The sequence below is a fragment of the Mus musculus genome, chromosome 3 (assembly GCF_000001635.26).
Source record: "Mus musculus strain C57BL/6J chromosome 3, GRCm38.p6 C57BL/6J".
Lineage (NCBI taxonomy): Eukaryota > Metazoa > Chordata > Mammalia > Rodentia > Muridae > Mus > Mus musculus.
Window position 1 is genome coordinate 101633875 of NC_000069.6, and position 20228 is coordinate 101654102.

Consider the following 20228-nt stretch of genomic DNA (forward strand, 5'->3'; position numbering starts at 1 on the left):
AAATTTAAGAGGCTCTGACTTCAAACATGGACGATAAAATAAAAAAAAGAGATTTTATCTATCCAAATCAAGCCTTTATTTCAAAGGACTATTTAAAGTACCTGGTGCATGAGAAACACAAAACTCCTTTTTTAAACCTGCAGGGACATGACAAAAAGCCCAAAATGAGACCTTTCTTTCTCAAAGCACTAGCTATCCTGTATTGCTGAAGGACATGCAGGGAGGACAGCTCTCTTTTGCCTTGTCCCAGGGTCATGAATGGTACATGATGCTATGCTACCAGGACTACCTACAAGTTGTAAGCTGTAAGCATCTTCCCAATGAATTGGGCAAAGATGCATAAATGCAGCTTCAAAGTGAGGGGGTTCCCAAGGGCCTTGCATATCAAGCTCAGTGGATGTATGGTGGTGGGTCAGGATGGATGGAACAGACTGGGGAGGTAGAAAGATGTTGCTAGGCAACCAGCTCCAGGGCCTTTGTAAATGTAGGTGCATTTTATTTGGAGCAGCAGCTGGCAGACATCACCTTCCTCTGTCCTTATCCCTTTTCCTTTTGTCCAGAACGAAGGTCTAGTCTCCAGTTCTCAGCCCAATCCTAGGTGGAAAATAGAGAAACTGGTTAGGGCACAGAAAGACAAACAACTTCAGGACATCATAGATTCGGTGGAAACTCAACCTTTACATTCAAATCAGGATCGTGGGCAAGTTTATTTAGTCCCTCTGACACTCCAGTTTCTTGGATGTAAAATCGAGGACATAAATCTTTTATAGGAATGGTGTGAATATCTGAGAAAATGTATGCAACGGACCCCGTCTGGTACCAGGAATACAGAAGAGGCTCAGAGGCAGAGTGGGAGGAGCGTGGGCTCGGGCTCCAGATTGCCTGTGTCCTCATCTCAGCTCTGCCACTTTGCTGCGGGACCATAGACACAGCCTTTAGACTTTCAGTCTTGGTGGTATTTTCATCTAGGAAATGGGGGCTATTAATGGTTTACCTGTTGGGGCTATTTTGAAGATTAAATGCAATCTAATGCAACACGCACAGTCAGTACTCTGTAGATGTCAACAGCTATTTGCAGCACTACTCATAGTGTGTCTTCAGAACGGGGAGGGTTCTAGAAGAGCTCACATCCATGAACTCCTTCCTCTAAGGACTTTTCAGCTTGGTAGCAAAAGTAGTGGAAGAAACTGAGACTTTGTGGTGTTTTGTGGGGTGTGAACAGAGACTTTGTGGTGCTATGGGGTGTGAACAGAGAGTTTAGAAGCATCTGGATTCTTCGGTAAACAGTGTGACTTTGCACAAGATACTTAAACCCCTTTGGCTCTAAGAAACCGTTTTACGAGAGGTGTATACCAAGGGTGATTAATTAGTGCCAACAGCATGGCTTCAGGCCTTGCTTAAGATTTTATCATGCTGAAGCTGCAGTTTCCGAGTGGGACTTGGGGTCCCCTCCAACCCATACGTGTTACTAGCAGGATCTGTTTCCTTGTGGCTATGGGGCTGAGGTCTCTGTTTCCTTACAGGCTAATCAGCTAGCTTGGAGTTCCTGGTACTAGCTCCAAGAGCTAGCCATATCGTTCACCTCATGGTCTCTCTGTCTTCAAGCAAGCAATGGGAAATGGTCCTCCTACTTCTACTGACACCAGCAGGGGAAACTCTCTGTCAAGAGTCCATGTGCTTAGGATGACCCTTAATCTATCAGGCAATCTTTCTTAAAGTCCGTTTATCAGGAACCTTAATGACACAGGCAAAATCTTCTAGAGAACAACCAACATTCGTTCTGCAATAAGTAGAAGGGGGTTGAAGAATCTTGGCAGGGAGATATCCTACAGACCCCGTGCCACATCCCTTTGCTAATCTATTTAAGCCACAGTAAGAAAATACCTTGCTAGAGTAACGGGTAAGCAGCTAATTGGCATTGCTCATAGGTCTAGAGGATTCTGAGATAAAGATGGCAGCATTCAGTGTGGTAGGCCTCCCTTTCTGCCTCACAGGTCAGGCAGAGCCGATCACCCAGTTGCCTCTCAAAGGCCCCACATCCTAATAATGTCACAGTAAGGATTTGGTTTCAGCATATGAATCTGGGGAAGGATATGAATTATCATCTCCCTGTCTTCTCTAGATCCTAATTCTAACCCTGAGGTTCTGTGACCCAAACATCTGTGTTTCCAGAATCCAGCAGAATTCCTGGTAAATATATCTTTCTATTAAGCAATGCTTGAATACATTTGTAAAAAGAACACAAGATCACTCTTTTCCTTTCTTTCTGGATATAATTACCAGACTGGTCATGAAGGGTATTGTTATTAGCAGAACACAGCATGATCTTGGAGCTAAATGTACAAACGAGCTGGAGCAATCTCTCAATCACAGCAGGAATCCACATATTTGTTCATCAGGCTCAGTCTCTGTGTATTCTTCATGAGACAGAATTATTTTTTCGTTACCTGGTGGGCAGACTTGGCAAAGGGCTGACTTGGTGTATTTGTGGCTCCTGTAAGAGATTCTTAATGACCTCATCAGCATTGCCAGGCATCTCTTGTTTTAGACTCCAGCAGGACTTTATGTCACTTACCACTCTTTTGTTTCAGCTTGTCAGAAACCTGTAGAAACATTGACTCCACTTTTTAACTCTCCCATCTAACTAGACAATCCTTGCATTTATAATGGACATGTTTTCTTTGTCTTTCTCCAATTAGTTCATTAAAAATGTTGCGGGAGGCAGGTTCAATTTCAAAAAGCCCTAAGGTGTGCAACTTCTTTCAAGTTGACGACAATAATGTAATCAGCATCTTTCAAATAAGAATTGCTTAACTTGCGATGAAGCGGCCCTCACCATTACTTCTCCAAGAGCATTACGAAAGACTTAGTGAAATGCTTGCCTGAACAGAAACAAGCCAGTACAAAGCCATTCAGCCATACTCCAGGATACGGAATGCAAATCTTTTGTAATCAGGTCTTTACATATGTCAGGAAAATCCTCGGATTTTATTCATCACCCTCTAATATTTTCTGAGTAACTAAAAATCTAAACTGACTCTCCCATTGGTCTGTAATTGGCAAGTACTTCCACTTCTAGATGTCTGTCCTGCATGGCAGAAGCCAATGACAGGCTCTGGTTTGAAGGGACGGTTGCTGAGGTGCCTGGTTCTTCTTCTCCATCAGTTGTTTACAGTCGAAGTTTCCCCAGCTTTTCTGACTCATTACACTCTGGGAGAAACTGAAGTTTCCTTGTTGAAAGAAAAGATTTGGGTCTCTATGAATTGGTGTTGCTAGTTTAGCTTCCAAGGTTTTCCTCTTATGGGAGATTGGAAGCCCCCAAACCCCTTAATCTGTGATGACATGTGAACAGATCTGTACTTCATAGGTTCCCAGGTCTGTGAACTTCAATAGGAAGAGAGTGAGGAACATTTTCTCCTTGATGTCTTCAAAAGGAGGACAATGTTCCCTGTCTCCCCATATTCTCTTCAAACACCTCAGCCAGTATGCATGACCAGTAGATGGGAGCAGAAGTCACACTAGGGGGTGGGGAGATGGGTCAGTGGGTAAAGTGTTTACTACTAAGCATGTGGACCTGAGTTCAGATCCCCAGGATCCATGTAAGAAGCCAGGCACAAGTGATGTGTCTGTTGTCGAGACAGACACAGTAGAACCTAGAGCCAGTGGCTGGCTCGTCTAGCTGGATTGGTGAGCTCCAGATTCAATCTCAAAGGTTAAAGTGGAGTGCAATTGAGGAACTAATATTAACTCTGACACACACACACACACACACACTTGCACCTACCCACATACGTACACATGGATAAAGCCCCAACTCCACATGCACTCCAGAAAGTATTAGTGTTTCATTTTGAAGAACATACAAATATCATTGTGGTTCTGTCTTGGTTGACTCTGAACAGTCATACCAGGACCAGGGAGCTGGCCTAGAAGCAGTCTGTAGAAAGGTCCATGTGGTGAGAAATTAAGACCAATGAGAAACTTTGACAAATTATATTGGGGTTCTGGACACAGACCCTCTCAGCCTGGGCAAGCTTTCAGGTGGCTATAGTTCCAGATGATATCTTTATCAAAACCTCAACAGAGACCCTGTGACCATAGCACCTAGCCAAGGTCACTCAAGGGTTCCCAGTCCTTAAAAGATTCATAAGACAATGGTGGATGTTTTGAGCTGGTAAATTTTGACTTACTTTGTTATGCAGTACTAAATAGCTTCCTTACCTGGAGATGATGGCTAAATGATTGGATTTCTATAAGAGAAGTGGGTAAGAGCTGTTTCCAGAAAACAGTGGAAGACTGATGAATTTCTAAGACTAAAGCCTTGCAGGATAATGTTCTTCATAAAATCTATACAGGGATATAATAAAGAATAAATGTTCCCTTTTTATTCTCCTGTTCCCCACCCAGCAGCGATGGCTGATGTCACATTGGGTTTTATTTCAGTTCTTAGCCTCAGCAATTATAGCTACACAGGCACAATTACAAGTCCTGATTTATGCATGTACTGTTTGGCAAATTTTATTTTGCTATTTCGCAATATACCATAGCTTCCTTCCCATGCCAACAGACCTGGCTCCAGGGTAATTGCTCTAAAAGGTACATTGTATCCCAGTGTGGGGCTCTGTGATCCATTTAAGGATGACTTCATCTGCATCAGTCTATAGCATTTTTACTAGTTAGTATGTTTACCTAGTTCTGACAAGATAAACTAGATAATGAGGTATTGCTAGATATCTCAATAACTAGTTAGCTAGTTAGGGTGTTTTTGTCATTGCACATGATACCATAATAAACACCCTAGGGGACCCCTATAAACACTTCTGTGGGATAGATTTCTAGATGTGAAACTGAGGATAAAGAGGCGTGTCTATTAAAAGGGTTGATAGTTGATGCGGAATTGCCCTTTACCAACATTGACTTACTTCTTTTTTCACCAACCTTCTCACACCCAACATCACATCAGTGCTATTCTGGGCATCATCATCATCAACATTTGATGGGAATAAGAATCTAACTTGTCTTCATTTGCATATTCATGATAGATAAGAAGTCCTCTTCATTTGGACTGTTATTCCATAAGTAAGACGCCATCTTTTTGGATGTTCTAATGTTTTTGTAAGAATAGTTTTGCGTTAGCTGTGGTGCATCTGGAGAGAGTTTTTTGGGTTTATACTGTTTGGAGTCATTATGTTTCTAGAATTTGTGACTTCACATTTCTTGTCATATCTGAGACACTTTTGGTCATTATTTCTCAGTCATTTTTTTCTTCTTATTCATTTCCTTCCTTTGCTGGAACTCCAGTGACAGACACTAGAGATGCTGGCACTGTCACTCTGACTTGGAAGGGTCTCTTTTCTCTACCTTTTCCTCTTATTTACACTGGACATTTTTTTTAGTGGTCTATTTGGGGAGTTGTATGATTTCCGTTCTAATTTTGGCTCTAAAATTCACATTTGTATCATTTTTATAATTTCTCTCTCTGTCGAGACTGTCCATCTTTCCACTCTTCCTTCTTGGACCAGTGTATACAGGCTTTAAAGTCTTTATCATACATTACAGAATCTGCATCGTCTTTGCATTCCCATGTCAGCTCAAGCAAGCTGAAACATCATGGTCATGCACATACCCAGAGATGAAGCTAAAACAAAGCATCCTTCACACATGCCCACGTCTTTAAAAATACTTTATTTCCATTGCAATGTGATGGTACATACACACATGTAAAGGTCAGAGGAGGCTTGCCTTCCTCTCTCTCTTCCTTCCTTCCTTCCTCCCTCCCTCCCTCCCTCCCTCCCTCCCTCCCTCCCTCCCTCCCTCCCTCCTTCCCTCCCTTCCTTCCTTCCTTCCTTCCTTCCTTCCTTCCTTCCTTCCTTCCTTCCTTCCTTATAGAGGTGCTAGGGATTTAACTCAGGTCACCAGGCCTTCAAAGCTAGCCCTTTACCTATTGAACCATCTTGAATTAGCATTGTAGAAGGAATTAGGTTTGTTTATGTGCTGGTTTTTAAGTTAAATTTTGTTTATTTACTCAGTATCTGCCTGCCCCCACCCCATGTGTGTGTGTGTGTGTGTGTGTGTGTGTGTGTGTTTGTGTGTGTGTATGTATGTATACACGTAGGCACCCATGTGGGCCCCAGCACATGTGGGGAGTTCAGAGGACAATTTGTCGAAGTCATTTCTCTCCCTCCACTCTGTGGATCCATACACTGAACTCAGGTTGTCTGGCTCTGTGGCAAGTACTTTTACCCACAGAGCCACCATACTACCACACCTCAAACATTTTTTTTTTAATTAAAATACCATTGGCTGTGGGTAGAAAGGGATGTGACACCGGACACCGTGAGGGTCAAAGGGATATTATATAGCTGGTTTTGAACATGGAGGAAGAGGGTTTATAAGATGAGGAATGTGGGGTATCCCTAGAAGACAAGGAGGCAGATTCTCCCAAGAGCCTCTGGCACGAGCCAGCTCCACCAGGACATGGCCTTTGCCTGGCAAAGCTGTTTTTAGATGTTTGATGTACAAATCCTTAAAACAAAGTTAGTTATAGCCAGGAATGGTGGCATCGGCCTACAGTCCTACTACTCCAGAGGCTGCGGTGGGAGGACTGCTTGAGTCAGGCATGGAGGACCAGTGACATAGCAAGCCCCCGTTCTGAAGACAAAAATCCCCTGAACAGAACCTGTTCTTTTAAGGTCAAAGCTTATGATCATTCACTCCACAATCTGAATCAATCTGGATGCAGTGTTTCCTCAATATTTGACTATTGTGATAAGACACTGGCTTCGGGCTGGAGCTTCTGTGCTGGTATTTTTGCTGTCACAGGTCACCAATCTGCATAGATTTGGCCTGGAAAAGTCTTCCAGCCTTCAACTTCCATGCACCAGAGTTTCACCATCAGACTCGTTCCCTTATCTCTGCAGCTCTTCCAGCTTGCTGGTATGCAGTCTGGGAGCTGGGTGGGGTGCTATTTCTCCTAAGCTTGTTCCTTACAGGCATTAGTGTGTTTCGATGGCATCTCAGCGTAGGCCTGGCTCGGGGTGAAGAGGAGGAGGACACTCGCCTTTCTGTGCTCTTCCCAGCCTGTGTGGTGCTCAGCTCCTCTTCTTGCCTACCCCGTGGAAAGCAAGTGTGTTTATCCTTCTGTGACCACATGCTTGTGAGCGTGGCCACAGCAGTGGGAGAAAAGAGGGGGTTATGGGCATTTTCTCATTCTCTTGGGTCCACAGCATCTCTCTATCTGAGCAGGAATGTTCCTGGTGGGCTCCAATATCTCTGCTATTGGTGTCATTGCTAGGGGGTGCCTCAGGGTTGCCACACAAAGGAGTGGAGAAGAAAAGAAAGAAAGGAAGGAAGAAGAAAACCTGTTATGGGTTGGAGATATAATTTAGGTGGTAGAGTACTGCCTACTGTGCACAAAGCCCTGGGCTCCATCTGCAGTACCACATGCACTCTGGAGGTGGAGGCAGGAAGACCAACCTTGCTCCTTGATGTCTTGAGCAGGATAAGCCCACAGACCTGCATAAATAAATCACGGTGGAGCAATACTCTTCATGAGAGTCACTTAGCCAGCCTTGCCGACTGTGGGACCTTTATTGGAAGAGCCACATGAGGCCAAGACTTGCCAAGCTATCCCTACATAAAGACATGTAGAGAGGCTGTTCACCGCAGTGTTCATGGACAACGAAGGGCTCTAGTGAACTTGTTCTCCCTGTGATGGAGAATCCTGGCAGCATTTGTTAACCCTTCACATGCAGGCGTGTACCCCTCCATAAGCTCTCATCATGCTCTCTTAGGTTGAAATGCTCTCCTTTCTCAGGAACCTTTAGGCTAATGGAGTTTTCTCAGGCATGAAGTCATCTTGCTCAACAAATATGAATATCCAGCTTTAGGGAAGGTTTCTTAGATTAGGCTCCTATTGCTCCTATTGCCTCCCAGAGAGGATCCAAATCACTGCTTGAGCTCAAAGCCCACTGAGCATATACCCAGGGAGACTCTTTGTCTCTTCCTGGATGTACTTCATAGCCTCTTCCCTACTGCTCACTGCAGGAGTTCACCATCCTCCCTCAACCCCCGTCCCCGTCCTTCATTCCCATCCCCACTGGACTCCCACCACCAGTCCCTTGCTCTCTTTGGTTTCAGTCTCTTTGCTTGTGCTGATTCTGTGGCAAGATAATCTCTTCAAAACTCCTCTTAGCAAGTCAGCCAAGTGCAATTTATCCCCAGCAGGCAGGAAAAGGTGAGGGTCAGGGTCCCCTAGGGGTACTGAGCATGCCCACAGAAGCCTTCCTCACCCACTTGTCACTTGGTTGGGGCCTGGAACTTCACAGTCCTTATGAATCAGCTGCAGACACTGAAATGGGGCAGACCTGCATTTCTCAGCTACTTGCGGGATAGCCTGATGTTACCTGGGAAACCAATGCCCAAGATGAAGATTATCAAGCAGGCATGTGCTGGGAAGAGCTTGTGAGGCAGTGAGATGTGCACCAGTGGATACTGGAGAGGAGGGAGCTTGGCCACAGTGCAGTCTCTGTCTGAAGCAGAAACATTATTCTAGAGTTGCCTAGAGTCTAGGCGAAGAAGGCCAGGCCTTTATCAACCAACTCCAGGAGTTGTTGGTCACAGGCTGCCCAGGAAGGTTATGGGACCTTGAACATGTGATTCCTGGAGCCAACACACTTCCTGTCCAAGGCGACAATGGAGACTCTGCAGGCAACATGGCTGGCCCCTGGAGGACCATCTGTTTGTGTGCTATGGTGACGCCCCCATATAAATCCATCTCTGGCTACTTTCCAGTATGTGTATCAGCCTGGAGGCCTCCTCTTCACCTTCCTTGCTCAGAAGGAGGAGGCCTCATTGTCCCTTCTCACTGTCTCAGCCTGGTTGTCAGTTATTGTTGACTTGAGATTCTAATCACATGATGAAGGGTTGAAAGGGTAGAGTTTCGGCATAGAAGAGGTTCCAGCTAATATCCCATTGAAGATTCCTGCTGCAGCAGACATTCCAGTGCCAAGAAAAAAATCCCATCCATGCTCCAGGAGAGAACTGGAATCTGGGAAGACAGAGGTTTTCTTTCTTTCAGTGGACAAAGGCTTTGACACTCATTTGTGGATACTGTGTTAAAAGGAGAAACACAAGGAATGGAAAAGCTAACTTATAGAGGAGAAAAGGCAGGAAGGGCCTAGGACGAACTGTTTAGTGATCTAGACATGTATCCCACTGGCTGTGTAATGGGAGCTTTAAACACTGCTAAATGTGGGTTTCACTCTGAAAGATTGTCACACTTTAGTAAAAACAACTACACACCAGACTGGTTCACATACCTAATGACTGCTGGGGAATGGCCTGGAGATACTGGAAAATGAGGAGAAAGGGGCCAGGAATTCCCAAGGCTTGGATCTGAGGCCATGTTTCCCATTTAAATATTCTAGACGCCTGGGCTGGGGTTGTTGCTTCATGGTAGAGCACTTGCCTAGCATGCAAAAATCCATGCAATGGCAGTGTTACTCAACAAAATCACCAGGAAGAGGCATCCAGGGTCTCTTAGATAGTGGTCTGAAGTTCCCTGAGCAATGACATCATGGGACTGTGGGGCTGCCACGTAACTCACCACTCCTCAGTACTTCACACTTCCCCTGGCCCAAGCTGAATGTGACTCTCAGGGAGCAAACATTCCTGTATGAGGTAGAGCTTTGCACCTACAGCAATGGTAAGCCCAATGCTCTGGGGTTATGAAATGTGGATTCCAAAATGACACAGGGCCTGGAGAAGAGCCTGTGGCAGTGCTGACCCAGAAGCTGGGTCTGGAGTGTTCAACAAAAGCAAGCATAGGAATTAAAGACCACAGGTGCACCAATGGGGCAGAGGCCTGGGAGGATGCACTGTGCTTCCACTGGACTAAGGTTGATGCCAAATTATGATGGGAGACAGAGGATTAGATGCCCAGGCATGGAGAGCTCTGAGATGAACAAGCTGACATACAAGCTGAAGGAAGTACAGGAAATGAAGACACCAGGTACAATTGTGCTGCTCATGGAATGGTCTGGAGAACCAAGGACATTGACGATTACTGTAATACTTTCTCCTGCTCCAGGTCACACCAGATTTTTCCCATATGGTTTGTGTTGATTGAGAATGGTATTAGATGTCCCTGGGAAGGGCTGTACTGAACTGCATGGGACCACCTGGGGCATTTTGTATGTCTGGCTGTGTAGAGTCATCTCCTGCAGGCAGACATAGTTCTGGCGATGCTTCTGCACCTAGGCAACCTCCTGAGCCTAAAACCTTCTACTAATAGCTCATGCACAGGACAGAGACCCATACAGATAGAGGTTTCCAGAACTATACAGCACCAACCAAGTGAAACATTCCACACGAGGGCAAGAACCACATCCCAGAGAGTGAGGGAGGCCAAGTCCCTGATTCACCATAGAAATATGGATGTAGTTAAGTGGCAATTTCTACCTTCAAGGAAAGTTTGTTAAAGACAGCATGTTCTAAGGGGAAGTGAAACATCTCATCCTGCAGGGAAGTTCCTTAAGTTCAGGACATAAATCACTTAATAACGTTAGGGAGTCCTGAAACTGACCAGATACACTGGGCCCTCCCACCCCAAACACATATAAGTTGTATAGACTGCTGAGAGACAACGGCTCTGTTGGCTAGAAGACTTCCAACCAAGCTGCCTGAAAGATATAACAGATCAGTGGAGTTATCTGGAGAGGACACTCCCCAGCCTGCTGAGCTGCCTGCAGCCTGTGCAGTGCACTCCAGAGTCCCAGGTTTGTGAGTTGTCACCCATGCTGGGGTAGGCTCTGGTGATGCAACTGTCTTTTAATCATTCCTGCTTCTGCCAAACTTCTGTAAGTAACTCCTACAAAACTCATTGGTTCACCAAGCTGGACTTTGGTAGTCTCCTTACTTTACTCTGTTGTCAATTCCCTACCTGGAGTGAGTAGACAATTTATTCACGTCTCTCAAGAAATCATGTCATACAATAGTGTACAGCTGAGATCAACATCCTGACCAAAAAGGAGAATGTGCAGGGTATATACTATATGACAATACATTTAGATGGTTATAATATTCCACTGGAATAGATGTGCTTACAGAATCACAATTCTTTCCTTCTATCTGTCATCTATCTATCTATTAGAACTGCTTTCAGCATTACAATGGCCAAGCTTATTTATCAGCCTGACCCAACTTGGGAAGAGGGAACTTTGATTGAGAAATTGCCTCCATCAGATTGGCCTTTGGGCAAGCTTGTGGGGGGGGGGCATTTTCTTGATTGCTAATCAATATGGGAAGGCCCAGCTCTCTGTGGGCGGCACCATCCCTAGGCAAGTGGGCTTGAGCTGTGCAAGAAAGCTAGCTGAGAGAGCCTGAGGGAGGAAGCCTGTGAGCAGCATTCTTCTGAAGTTTCTGCTTCAAAATCTGGCCCTGAGCTCCTGCTTGGCTTCCCTGCACCATGGACTATAAACAGTAAGTTGAAACCAACCCTTTCCTCTCCAAGTTACTTTTGGTCATGGTGTTTATCTCAGCAACAGATGGTAAACTAGAATAAATGCATATGAATTATTTTCAACTCATATATAGGTGTACACACACACACACACACACACACACACGCACACGCACATGCACACGCACACATACACACACATTTGTGATTTGTCAAATTGTTTAGGATTTTATATGAGGAAGTTGAGGGATCAGGACTGTCAGAAGTAGGCTACTACTTTTCTGCATAGTTCTGACCAAAGCCTAAATGAACAGTCTGGTGTATGAAAGATCCTTGCTGCCTAGTTTCTTACAGGAAAATCAGGGAGTAAAGATGGGCTTTTAGTCAGGGTTAGGGACTTTTTAAAAGTTCTACCTGAGATGGAAACTACTTGTCTTCTGGTAGTTTTTAACCCTCTTTGCAAGTGAAAAATTCTAGAAAATTTCCCTAGAAAATGCCCCTGCTGGCAACCCCAGCCCACCCCATACTCATGAGAACCACTCCAAGTACAGGTGGCATTGGACTTCTGAGTCTCTGAGTAATTTCTTACAGAGCTGAAATCCAGCAAGTTCCCCATACTGTTTTTTTTCCCCACCCAGGACAAGCCCTACACTCTGGTCTTCTGCTTGCTGTCTTTGGCTTTGCAGAAATAAGCTAACCCTCCCTGATTGTCACAGATGACCAACAAATGAGAGAGACCCTTGAGAGAGTGGGAGGACTTGTGTTCGGCAAATGCATGCAGGACACAGGCCAGGCAGGCTTTCAATGTTGGCTGCATCTACAGGATTCTGATGATACCGTTTAAAACGCAGCATAAGCAATCAGCAGGCCTGGGAGATGTTAAGTAGTTGCTTTGTAGTTGGTCTCTGAGGTTGTAGTCAAGGCCTTAGAGCTATGAAGTTGGGACTCACTGCAGATTGACTGCTTTAGGATGGGAAGAAAATCTCTGTTCTCATCTGATCTACCTTTTCCTTGTTTGCGTGCACGAGTGCACGGGAGAAAAAGAGAGGGGGGTGGTAGGTGGGTATGCACTTGAATGGGAAGTGCACTTCATTAGCTACTCTGGGCTGTGACATTGCTACTGTCTCCAAACCACTTTGAAGATGGCTATACTATTTAATCAGGTTTTATTTTTTACCTTATTTTATTTTTAATTTAATTTTGTGTTTTGAAACAGGGTTTCTCCATGTAGTCCTAGTTAGTTATCTTGGAACTTGCTCTGTAGACCAGGCTGGCCTCAGATGGGAGATCTGCCTGCCTCTGTCTGTTAAGTTTTGGGACTAAAGGTGTGTACCACCACTGACCAGCTCAGGGTTTATTTTAAATATATAAATTCATCTCTTTATAACAGAAAAAAAAAGTCAAGAAACCAGTAAAGTTTATGTTTCCTAAATCTCTTCCAATTAAAAAAAAACCTCCCTCTCCTCTCCCCCATTTTAAGCCGAGCGAGGCAATCTAGAGAGTCTAATGCTGTGCTTGCATGTTAATTATAGGTTCCTCAGTGACATGTGTGACCTTGACTTTGAGTAGTTCTGGAGCGTTGAGGATGGAACTGTAAGTGGGTTGTTGATACAATGTGCTTAGAAGCAGGACAGCCCTCTCCCTTTCCCACAGCAGAGCACATTAATTTGTTTTTGGTGTGAGTACTAAGGGTGCATTCATTCTGCAGAAGATTAATTTAGACTGGCTGTATAATTGGACATCACTGGCATTATTCATGGTGGCTGACAGTGAATGAGAGAGAGCACCCATGAGCACAGCTCAACCAAGCTCTTGTTGGTTCGAGGTTTGTATAACGAAGGTTGGAGAGGCCAGCCAGCAGCCTATTTCTGGATCAGAGTTCCTGGTTTACCTAAAGGATCACTTCAGCCTGGGGGGGCGGGGGGGGGGACGGATGGGAGGGACGGGGGACAGGGGGACAGGGGGACAGGGGTCTCCCAAGGCAATCAGGATAAATACTGGCCAAGTTACCAGCCATCCTGGTCTCCTCCGACAAGGGACCTGGGGGCAGGGCAGACTCCTAGTGATGCTGATCAAATCAGTTTGTTCAACTGAGCTTGGAGGAGTGAAGGGGCCTGGGGGCTGTCCTAGAGGAGACCTGGGAAATGGGAGGTGCTGAGCTCAGAAGTGCATGAGGCCTACCCACTGGTCATGTTGTTACCTGGGAGGCTGGATTTTTCTACCTCAAGTCCCCATGTACGTTTTCTGTGAGAAAATGTCATATAGCTACAAATCAATTAAAGAAGTCTCCAATCCCAGTGATGTTGCTTCTTGCCTCATTCAAACTGAAAAACTTAACAGGCAGCACCTCTCTGTTCTTGAGATGTGTTCTTTCCCACTTCTAGAGCGGGTGGTAGAGAACTGTGGGAAAGGGACCTCTGGCTCATGTGGTGGTATACATCTTCAATCTCAGCATTCAGTGGGCAGAGGCAGGGGCATCTCTGTGAACTCAAGGCCAGCCTGGTCTACATATCAAATTCTAGGCCAGGGTTATACATCATGAGACCTTGCCTCAAAAAAAAAAAAAAAGAAAAAAAAAAGAAACCAAAAACTAAAAAGAAAAAAGAAAGAAAGAAGGAAGGGAGAAAGAAAAAAGACAGAAGAAAGGAAGGAAGGAAGAAAGGAAGGAAGGAAGGAAGGGAAGAAGGAAGAAAGAAAGAAAGAAAGAAAGAAAGAAAGGGGAGGGAGGGAGGGAGAGAGAGAGAGAGGACGAGAGAGAGAGAGAGAGAGAGAGAGAGAGAGAGAGAGAGAGAGAGAGAAGAAAAGAGAGGTTTTGCCTTTCTCTTTGCCTTGGGTTTCTAAATTAGGCTGTTGACTGACAGATGGATGACCACGCCTACCCAGATTACTTTAGGAGCCTAAACCACAAAGGGGGAGGAGCCAAGAGTCAGTTTGCTCCCATAATGCCTCCCCCCTCTTCAGAGCACTGGGGCCAGAGGTGGCCTTTGTCCCACTTCTCTCTTTTTCATGGAACACTGCCTCGAGAAGTCGTTTCTTTAGGTTTAAAGTTAAAGCCTTAACATGTCAATTGATAATTAAAATAGGAACAAATTCATCTAGAAAGTTCATGGACTCAGCCAGCGAGAATAGTATGTTCCAGCCTCAGGTACTTAGGACCCTGAATTCCCTGGCTCCAGGCATGCCCAGGTGTTTACCGCTGGCTGCTCAAGCCATTTCCAACCGGAGGACTTTCGCACTGTTACTGCTCTGTGTCAGCAGTCCGGCTGCCTTACATTTGTTCCCTGCTTCTTGGCCGCCCCCTCCAGTGGTAATAAAGATCTGCCATGAGATGAGATTTCCATCCGTACACTATGTTTCCATTCCATCTGATTGAACATTTCCTGGGCTTGCCAAGCCCGTGAGTCTGTCAGCGCCCCAGTCTGTAGTCACCTTTCTGAACCTCTAGCCCCGAGCTCTGAAATCAGGATGGAGCTATTTCTCCCAAGTTTTTCTTCCCGAGAAAACCCTCTGAAGATGAGCAAGGTACCTTGTCTTTTACAAAACTTGGCTTGTGGATGGAGACGAGAAGAAATAGTCTCAGTATGAACTCGTGCTAAAAATTCATCTTTTAGGTTGGGTGGCGGTGAGTGGTGGCTCCTGCCTTTCATCCCAGTACTCAGAGGCAAGTGGATCTCTGTGAGTTTGAGGCCAGCTTGGCCTATGGAGCCAGTTCCAGGACAGCCAGGGCTACACAGAGAAATCCTGTCTCAGAGGGAAAAAAAATCTTTTCATGGGTGAGAGGAAGAATATAGAAATTACCTTCTAATTAACCTCCAGTTTGGATCTTTGCAAATGCTGAATTCCTAGACCTTTTTCCAATGGGGAGACCCTTGGATGGTCTCCGGTGTGATTTTCCTCCATCCCTGTAGACTAACTGCTCTTTTGTTGTCCTGTTTCACATACAAATGGTGCAGGATTCCATTTTTTCTGTAATTCTTTATATCCCAGTCTCCTCTGGGCCATCCATGCCTTGGAGCTTTGAGCTGTTCCCCAGTGGGTCAGACTATTCAGAGGCCTGTAGAAAGAAAGGTGAGAGTTCAGAGCTGCCTGGTGCAGGTTCCTGCTTGTCTGTGGAGATTTGGCAGAGCCCCAGATGATAGGTCTGGCAGTACGTTGGTGTTTTTTAAATCTGAAGTAAGAGAACTGTGGACTGCATTCATTTTGATGATGACTCGTGGTTCAGCACCTTCCTCCCTAAGGATGATCTCTGAGCTAGGGCAAATTCAATAAACTTACTCATGAAAAGAACTGCTCAGAGAACTCTTCCTTGAGTGTAAGTAGTTGTCCCTCCACTTCCATCTCCAGAGACAGTGACAGTTGAGGGATGGGTAGGACAGTGCTGTGGTAGCATTCACCCTGTATCATTATCAGCCAGGACATGTGCTTGCAACACCCTGTGGCCTGTTGGCACTATTTGCTCCCATGGCTTAAAGCAGCCGAGTGCTATGCTGGATAGGTCTCTGTTGCTGCTGTTGGCTAGGCTGACCCTGACAATCACTTACTCTACAACAGGCTTGTATGTAGATGTTATGAGAAGAGGCAGCAAAGACCATGCCCACTTCAGCTTGTGGGTTGCTCAGCAACTGGAGATTGCTCTTGAACATTCTTCTGAAGAATTCTATCCTCAAGGCTTCTCTGAGCTAGCTCATTTAGTCCTGTGAGTATAACTTGTGTTATATATATATATATATATATATATATATATATATATATATATACACACATATATACATAATATACATATATGTTAGGGGCTGCTACATTATATTTTCAGATTTCTCTAGTCCATTAGATTCATAAGATTCATATATTTAACTACCCTTTGATGTCCCTTTGTGGATGTGTCATAGAGACCTCAAGTATAGCATATATATATATATATATACACACACACACATATATATGCACACACACATATATATGCACACACATATATACATATACATATACATATACATATACATATACATATACATATACATATACATATACATATACATATACTTTCCCAACAGGTCATGTTTCTGAGATACTTCTGTGGGTTGCATATTGGCACATCCATATCAACTTAGGCATCAGCCTTGAGCCCTTTTTCTCCCCATGTCTTTTCCACCTCTTACTCACTTGCTTCAAGATCTCCAGTGGTTTCCTGTCTCTTTCAAAACAGCACTGAAACCACTGGGTGTCACGTAAAGGGCTCTTATTATCCAGACCCTGCCTATGTACCTACCATCCACATCTGCTTCAGTTTCTAGTGGCTTTCTGAATCAGTCATATGTTTTTGTACACTCAGCCTTAACACACTCCAGCAGACCCGAGCTCAATTCCCAGTGTCCACACAGCAGCTCAAAACGATCTTTAGCTTCAGTTCCAGAGAATCTGATGTCTTCTTCTGACCTCTGTGGGCACCAGGCATGCACAGGGCACACAGACACACAGGCAGGTGGAAACATCTGTACAAACAAAATAACATTTAAAACAACAATAATAAACTAGTGTGTCATGCCCACCTCCTCCCCCTCCCCCCTCACTTGTCTATTGAGTCAAGACTGTTCTGATGCTGTCCCTTCCTGTCCATAGCAATCCACCCTGAGGCTTGGCAGCTATTAAATTTTTGTTAGGGGCTTAACACTTTGACTCTTATCTTCTTTGTTTTCTAATCTGCTCAAACATCCTGAAAAGCCCGGTAAACATAGCAGCTTGTTAAAATGGTGATGCCATTCCTCTGGCCTACTGAACCAGAACCCCTGTGGGTGCATCCAGCAGTCTGTGGTTTGATGGTTTCCACAAGTGATTCTGGGATACAGGAAGTCTAAGGAACCCTCTACTACAGACTGCACAGGTGGTGACAAAGGGCAGGGCTGGGGCCTCAGTCAAGAGAAAGCCCTTCCTCTCAAGTACTTGGAAACCATCTCACTGTCTCCCAGGAATGGTAAAAACTGTCGTAAGGTGGACAGCAGCTGGAGGGTTGGCTATGTAAGGCTCTGCCGACACAGGCGCGTGCTTTGCTAAGCTTTAGGGAAATCTGGAAGCCCATAGCCACACACCTAATAGGATCTTGTTTGGCAAACAATGTAGACTCCTTAGAGCAATGGGTCTCAACCTGTGGGTCATGACCCCTTTGTAGGTCACACATCAGATATCCTGTATAGCAGATATTTATACTATGACTCATAACGGTAGCAGAAGTAACAGTTATGAAGTAGCAACCAGGTAATTTTATAGATGGGGTTGCGGGGAGGGGGGGGGGTGTCACCACAACACAAGGAACTATAGTAAAGTGGCAGCCTTAGGAAGGTTGAGAACCACACTGCCTTAACGGGTCATGGGGCTGAGAGGAGTGAGCTGTGGGGTATAATTCCAAGTGTGTATTTTGTTTTTGTGATCACTCATATTTTCTTCCTAGCCAGCAAGTGTCTTAACTCTCTAACTTAGGACTAGAGAGCTGTCACTAGAGCTTAGGGTTTGGGCTCTCCAGCTTAGCCAGCACTTAGCCTTCCTTACTAGTTCCTTGAAACTGAGGCTTTTAGTTCCAAAGACATCTGTGCTTCTCTCAAGGCAACATTCCAGGTGAGTAAGGAACACTGTGGAGGTAGTCATCAGAAGACAATTTCCGAGCCAGGGAGGTGGCTCAGGAGGATGGGGACTTGGCTGCCAAGCCTGGTGACCTGAGTTTGATCCTTGAGACTTAGAGGGGAGAAAGAGTGGACTGACCTGCTACAAGTTGTTCTCTGAACCCCACATGCTTTGCACGGTGACAAGTATATCCCTTCTGTGTACACACACACACACACACACACACACACACACGAATGAATGAATGAATGAATGAGTGTATGCATTTTAGAAAGCGTCTCCTTCACTAGGCTGGTGGCAATGCTTGATGACAGAGTGCTTCCCTAGCATAAGGGAGCCCTGAGTTCTACCCCTATAGTGCCATCCATGGTGGGTCTGGTCGGTGATGGCTTCCTACTGCTCAGCTGAGAGGAGTGACTGACAGGAGGAGGCTACAGAATGTCTGAGGAGTCCTCCCTCCGAACCCCACCTTGAACTGCTATGGAAAACATCACCAATGGCTGCCAAGCACCCTGTTTCAGACAAGGACACTGAAATATAGACTGTTCTTTGTCCTGACTTCTACTCTAGGGGTTCTAACAACTGTTTTTGTAGAATTTGGACTGTGCCAGGAGGGACCCCGCCCCCTGTAACACATTAACCTCTAGCACTAAGATTCAAACAGAAATTTGGTGTTTCCTTCTCCCCAAATTTAAGCCCCAAGTCAAGGTAGCAATAGCATCTCTGGGTGTAGTAAAACCTGCTGATCACTTAATGTCGCATTGCAGCTGTTACTATCTGGAAATACCTGTCATGCTCATCACTATGTCAGTATCTTGGTTCTGATGAAGCCTGCCCCTGGACTACATTGCTTATGCTCTCACGAAGCAGAAGGATTATGGGTAGCATCAGCTGTAAATGTTCAGAGAAATTTTGACATTGTCTCAACTGTATTTTGATAAAATTTGTTCCTTCTGTAATCTTATCTATATTATTTATGCATTAAAAACTTTAGATTAAGATATTGTCCATAGGCTCTGCCAGTTGCTACAGAGATTCATGACGTTAAACAAACAAACAAACAAACAAACAGCCCTGAGAACAGCCAGGCTAGGTAGAATTCAGACCCATGAGGTTGGCAGGGCTGGAGAGAGTTCATACCCAGCTGCCCTGGTGCTAATACCCATTTTATTCATGCCACCTGCCAACTTGGTCTATTTTGGCCCAAGGCTAGCAGTAAATTGATGGTCATTCTGTCAGTTCTCAGAACTGTAGCCAACCAGAGCTCAGGCCATCAGGCGAGTGGGAACAAGGGGCTATGCTGGTTTTAATTTAAACTCTGGCTTAGTCCTTCAGCTGAATCCAAACTGCCTTAGCCATTTGAAATAAACCTCTAAGTTCTTTATCCCATTACCTCTGATAGGGAAGATTTCAAAATCATTATCTGTGTTTTTAATATTTATTTCATGCCAGTCATCTTGGTTTCTATCCAAGCACCTGAAGAGAGCTCAATAAATATTTATGGGGCAGTTGCCCTGTCCAGTGAGTCAGGCAGTGGGGATAATGGAAGGAAGAGACTAAGGTTCTGATTTAGGCGGACACAATGTAACAGGAGAAGAATGTAGGCAGAGCCTATATTTGGGCATTGTGCTTAGTTAGCATAAACCAGCAAGCAGATGGGAATCAGTGGTGGGATGGATTCGCTCTGACAGCATGGGCCGGGGAAGCCTGGGGAAGGGAAGAAATCGCTGGGAGCAGGAGAGGAATGTAGGGCGTGTGGATCTGAGGGGATGGGAGGGAGCCGTGGCTGAAAGACAGAGGGTCTGGAAGAATCCTCTCAGGGGTCCAGTATGAACACTGCATGTTGCTGGGGGAGTACGGGAGGCTTTCTCCCAGAGTGCACTGCAGTCAAGGATAGGTTTGGATGAACCTTCTGGGAAAGTGTATGGGGCAACTGTGTGTCCCTGATAATTAACCTAGCTGTCAAGTAATGAGCTCTTCCTTCCTTCCTTCCTTCCTTCCTTCCTTCCTTCCTTCCTTCCTTTCTTCCCTCCTTCCTTCCTCTTTCCTTCCTTCCTTCCCTCCCTCCCTCCCTCCCTCCCTCCCTCCCTCCCTCCCTCCCTCCCTCCTTCCTTCTCCTGTTTAGGTTTACATATGGGAAACAGGAAGACTT

The 20228-nt window shown here is 45.2% G+C and overlaps 1 long non-coding RNA gene across 1 annotated transcript; it reads right to left on the reverse strand.

The window, feature by feature from the left end:
• Window positions 1–174: 174 nt before the first annotated feature.
• On the reverse strand, window positions 175–16923 carry Gm33215. Its single transcript, XR_375915.2, has 3 exons — window positions 16731–16923; window positions 15260–15515; window positions 175–594 (listed from the first exon to the last, which is right to left on the reverse strand). It is a non-coding gene; the product is annotated as a predicted gene, 33215 (long non-coding RNA).
• Window positions 16924–20228: the final 3305 nt, after the last annotated feature.